This window comes from Camelus dromedarius, chromosome 3 (assembly GCF_036321535.1).
Source record: "Camelus dromedarius isolate mCamDro1 chromosome 3, mCamDro1.pat, whole genome shotgun sequence".
NCBI classification, from domain to species: domain Eukaryota; kingdom Metazoa; phylum Chordata; class Mammalia; order Artiodactyla; family Camelidae; genus Camelus; species Camelus dromedarius.
Genome location: NC_087438.1, coordinates 64502962 through 64508961, shown reverse-complemented (window position 1 = coordinate 64508961; position 6000 = coordinate 64502962).

Here is a 6000-nt window from a genome sequence, read left to right as displayed (position 1 = left end):
AGTATGAATGAGACAATCTGGGGAGATAGAACCTTTCTTTTGGTCTACAATGAGGATGTGTCAATCAGGATGCTTTGAGCTCTAGGAAACTTGTGGTAAGCAGGATTTTAAAGCTGTCCCCCCAGGATTCTTGTCCCAGTTATTCAGTCAAATGCTAGTATAGGTACAGGGTGGAGGGACTGTGTAGACGTGATTAAATTTTCTAATAACTGACCTTACTATAAGGACAATATCCTGGACTACCCAGGTGGGCCCAATGTGATCACAGGAGTCTTTGAAACTAGAGGATAGCAGAGGAGTGAGTAAGAGAGATGAGGCAGAGATGGAGGTCTGGGAGATTGGAAGTGTGAGAAAGACTCAGTCTATCATTGGCTTTGAAGACAAGGAAGGGGGCCAGGAGCCAAGAAAAATGGGTACTTTCTAGAAGCTAAGAATGACTCCCACCCCTCCTTCCTGTGGACAACCAGCAGGGAAATAGAGACCTCATTCCTACAAGGGCACAGAACTTACTTTGGCCAACAATCTGAATGAGCTTAGAAACAGATTTTTCTCTAGAGTCTCCAGAAAGCAGTGCAGCCCTGCGAACACCTTGATTTTGGTCTTGTAAGACCTGAAGCAAGGGAATGAGCTAAGCTACGCTGTGCCCAGATTTCTGACCCACAGACACTGTAAGACAGTAAATGGGTGTTGTTTTAAGCAGCCAAGTTTGTGGTAATTTGTTATGACAACAGTTAAAAACTGATACAAAACTCAGTTAAAACTGGCAAAAAACGTAGATAAATTAACTTTCTGACTAATAATAAATAGGTAACTAATGGTATCAGAGTTAAGGAAGGCCTTAGATGGACTGATTCTGTAGCTCAATGGCATCCTCAAGAGTTGAGGTTGTTTCATCTCTCTTCTCTGCTAACTGGGGTGTTCACCTCACCCTCAGTCTCATAACAAGATGGCTGCAGCAGTTCCAGGCATCACATCAAACACCAAAACGTGTGGATAAAGAAAAGAGATCATTTTCTCTGTGCTGCTTCCTTATGAGTGACGAAGCCCCTCAAATGACAGCTCCTCTGTGTCAGAGTCCGCTTATTGTCCCCCAATATCCACCTTCCTCAATGACAAAGTCTAGATTATCAGCTGGACACACCACTACCCAGAATAAAGATTGTATGGCTAGCCATGGCCATGTGCCAGAGGCCTAACCCCTGGGATATGAGAAGAGTTGAGAAGTAACTTTAAAGAAAGGTGCATATTCTTCTTCACCCTTTTCCCCTGTTTGCTGGCTGGAAGGTGCTGTCATGGCTGGAGCTCCACTGATGATCCTGGAGCATGTGGTGACTTTAGGAGTGGTCCGCATGTGTGTGTGATAGAGCAACCAGATAGAAGGAATCAGATAGAAGGCAGGACACTAGGTCTGGGAGATGACTTTCAGACTTCTTGAACATGCTTAAGATTTAGGTGTTATCTGCAGTTGAATCCAGTCCCCAGAAATACATACACCCTTATAGTTTCCAGGATTGGTTATACGTCTGAGAAATGGGGTAGAATGACTGTGATCAGTTGAGAATAATTTTCCAGGGTGTAACAGGGTGATACTGAGGAGTCCACTCTGTTGTCTCCTCTAGGAGGTCAGTGGACCTTATCAAGGAGGAAAATCGTAGATGAATGCTCTGGTTCTCAAGGGGTCTCACTTTTAAGGGATAGATTATGGGCTCTGGAATGAATTTTGTCTTTATAGTCTCCTATAAAAAAAATTGTATGACCCAAAGGAATCTTGCTGGAGGACATTACTTTTATTCTCATAGAGTGATCAAGTTGGGAACCTCATTGGGTAGAGATTGAAATGTCTATATAATGTGCCTTAGTTTGGGTACCCCCAGAAGCTGATTTAGTGACAAAGATTCAAATGCAAGTAGTTTATCTTGTGAGGTACAGGAACCAGCATCAGGGGAGGGGGGCATGTGAGTCAGGAGTGAAAGGAAGCTGAGAAGGGGCATGTTATTGAGGGCAATGGAACTGGGAGCAGAGCAGAATCTCTGCCTCTGAGTTATTGAAGTACCTAGACATCAATGCCAGCACCCATTGGCTGAGGGCTGTTCCAGGCACCTGCGGGGAGGGGGAGGTGTGGTTTGGAAGAGAGACTGCAGGTGGAGAGATCAGATACCTACACTGAAGTGCTAAAGCCTGAGGGATAGGAGTAGAACCCTAACAGCTTCTGTGACAGGGTATATACTCAAATAGGGTTATTTACATGCCTGTCCAGTAGCACTGAAAGTAGGAAATCAGACCAGGAATGAGTTGACGGATTGTAGCCTATGCTGGAGAATTGTTTCAGAAGCTTACATCATTTTTAAGCTGAAAGAGATCTTAGAGGGAAACTAGTCCTAATTTTTTTTCATTTTGCTAGTGAAAACCTGAGGCTCTGAGGGCTGCCGATGGTGACAGAGTAGGAACAAGTCAATCTGGTAGCTTTTCTTGGTTTTGGTTACAGAGTGATGATACCGTCTCTCTTGTGGACAGGCTTTCCTCATCAAAAATGCTGTCTTCATTTGGCTTTTAAGTTGGTCCTTGTGAGGTGGGTCAGGCCAATAGATATGATTGTCCCCATTTCAGAGACTGAGAGGAAATGAGGGCCTGAAGGCATCTGGCCCAGTGCCAGGAGCTGGGATAGCAGCCAGGGCTCCACTGGTGAGTGAGCTTCATAAGTGCCATTTAGTTGGCCTTTAACTCAGTCCCAGAAATGTTTTTGTGCTTGCATTTATGTCCTTGATCTCATCAAGTGGAAGTTGTGGTTCTGCCCAAGATAATCTCGGTGCTCACTCAAGGTAAGGATGTGGATCGGTGCATGTTTTGAGGCCCTTTCAATTATTTTACTCTATTTATTTATGCATACATTTAAAATGAAAGTTGTGTGGCTTTGGAACCTCGTAGACCTGGGATCTGCTAATTACTGCTAATTGCTCAATGAGTGACCTTGTAAGATCACTTAACATTACTTGGTTCCTTCATCTATAAAATGGGGTTGCTGTGAGAATTACATATAGTAAAGTGTGCAAACCATGTAGCACGATGCTTGAATACCCCACATCCAAACTATGGCTCGTCCTCTCAGTTCTACCTTCAAAACATCGTGTATCTAGAATTTCACAGCTTGCACCATCTCTCATCTACCACTTAGGTCAAAGCCACTATTGTCCCTTACACATTTATAGTGACAGCCCCTATTTAAAGTTTGTTCCCACTCATTCCCTTTCAGCATTTTATTGTCAACGTAGAGGCCAGAATGAGTCTTTTAAAATGGTTGGATTACAGAGGAACTCGACTCAAAGCCCCCCAGCAACTTCCTATCCCATCCAAGTCCAGAGTCCTCATTGGTGACCATAATGTCCTGCATGATCTGGACCTTAGCCATCACTGCAATAGCGTCTCCTCCCACTCCCCTCTTGCTCTCTGTTCCAGCTATTTTGTCTTTCTTGCTGTTTCTCAAGCTGAACATGTTCCTGCCTCAGTCTCTTGGTACCTAATGTTTCCTCTTCCTGGAAAAATTTTCCCTCAGATTCACTACTTGGTTTCCTCCCTCATTTCCTTTGGGTTTCTGCTCAAATATTACTTATCCATCACCTTTCCAACCTCCTGTATATCACTGTGTAATGCATATATTAATTTTATATTCATTCAAGCAATAGATGCTCTATAAATATTTAAGATAGTTAGTAAATTGTAATAAAATGAATAGATAACATTTCTTGAAGTTTTGCTATGCACCATGAATTTTGCTTTCCTTTGCAGGTGGCAATCTCTCTTCTTAGTGTACTCTGTCAGCTGCTATAGATCTTAGCTCAGATGATACTTCCAACAAATCTTCCTTGATCAGTCAAGCCAGAAGTGATTCTTCACTCTTCTGTATTCCTTCAGTGATCAATTCTTACCATTCACTTTTCCCTTAGGTTTTAGAGTTTTTTTAAAAATAAGTGTCTTTTCTTGAATATAATAAAACATTTGATGGCAGAGATCACTATATCTAGTGCAACTTTATGTGATGCACAATTTGTAGGGCAGCCTCTCATTTTAGACTCCACTTTAGTTATTGGGGAAAAGTTAGATATGATCTTTTAAGTTCTATAAATGAATTCACATTCATGCACAAGGTTATTTGGGATCATAGATATCAGAACCCGAAATGTCAGTTAGTATGTTCAAGGCAAAATTAGGTAGAAGGGAAAAATGAAAACATTAAGCTACAAAAATCAATTAAGGGCATCATTAAAAGACTATATAAATATAAAGTTGAATTGTGTAGAGTTATCTCCCTGGGTCTGTGGCTCCTTGTTTTATATAAATGTGACAAACTTGACATATTTATAAAGAGTTTTGCTAAGAAGTGGTGATAATTTCTTCTAAATATGCTATAGTAATCCTGTATTTCTTTATATATCTTCTGTGTGCTTTCATTTACTACGTCATAGAAAAACTAATAACAGTATTTTTCTTACGTTGAAGAGAGAACTTCTGGATATTGCAGTTTCTTTTTTGGCCTATCAGAGTAGCTCTAGATTGAGGTTATATTTTGTGGTCGCGGTGTTTTCAGTATGACTGTCATGTGGAAAAGCCTCAGGCATTGAGTGAAGTCCTTTTTCACTTAATCCTTAAAACAGCCCTGTGAGGCAGTTATTAATAAATCATATCACATCAGTCCCATGCTTAAAAACCGCCTAATGGCTCCTGGTTTCACTTACAGGAAACTCAAGTTCTTACTAGGACTATAGGACCCACCCCCACCAGGACTCTGCTCATTTCTTCCCTTCCACCTCTTACCAGCTCTGCCCACCTTGTTCCACTTTATTTGGAGTGGTTCCATCTGTCCTTGAACATGCCCAGCCAACCTGCTTCCTGCCTTGGGGCCTTTGCACCTCCTGTTCCTTCTGCCTGGAATGCTGTAATCAGATCTTTCAGTGCCTGCTCTTTGTCCTCATTAAGTCTCAACTCAAATTTTAGCTTCTCAGAGAAACTCCCTGTACAGGCAATGTTAAAATAAAACAAAACAACCCTCTGTATGGGATTGTCAGATTGAGCAAATAAAAATACAAAACACCCAGTTAAATTTGATTTTCTGAAAGCAAATAGTATTTCAGTGTGTCTTGTGCAATATTTGGGATATACATATACTCAAATATTGTTGTTTATTTTAAATTTGAAATTTAAATTTAATTGGGTGACCTGCAATTTATCTGGCAACCCTACCTCCATAGCCACTCTATTATGATATTCTGTTTTATTTTCTCCATGGGACTTGTCATTATTAGAAATTCTGTTCGTTTGGCTTTCCCACTGGAAGATGGGCTCCAAGAGGGTGGGGCCATGTTGGCCCTGTTCGCAGCTGCATCCCCTGAGGCTATCATATTGCTCAATAAATATTTGTTAAGTATTTGTTATAAATGTAAGGAAAACAGACGAACAGAACGCTTAAAGAGGTTGGTGACACGTCCAGTGCATAGTGCTAGCTAGATGAGACTGGAATCTGACAGTGCGGTGTCAAAGCTCTTCCGAGTTTTCCACCTTTCTGGGTGCGGAAGCAGTGGAGGAGTGAAGGGACACTGTCACGTGTCTTTCTAGAAGCTCTTGGTAGAATCAGAAGACCCCTGGAGCAGTAGATTTTGGTAGAAACAACGTAAACTAAAAAGCCTTTCCCATTTGCTTTGCAACGAAGCAAATGAAGTAACCAAAGGAAAATGCACTTAAGTGAAAAGAACAAGATTCTCGGCATTTGGAATGGGGTCAAAGGCAGTGCGCATCCTCCACGTCTTCGTCCAGGTTAAACTCCCTGCAACTTTAGGGCTGGCTTTATTGTCACATTCCGGAAACCTCTAGACCTTGATCTCAAGAGAAACTAACTGCACAAGCAAAAAAAAGAGCGGGGAGTGGCGGATAGGGACGAAGTCAAGACAGAAGAAATCAAACTCTGGTCTTGGACACAGGGCGCTCAGCGGAGTGGGGACAGCGGCGTTC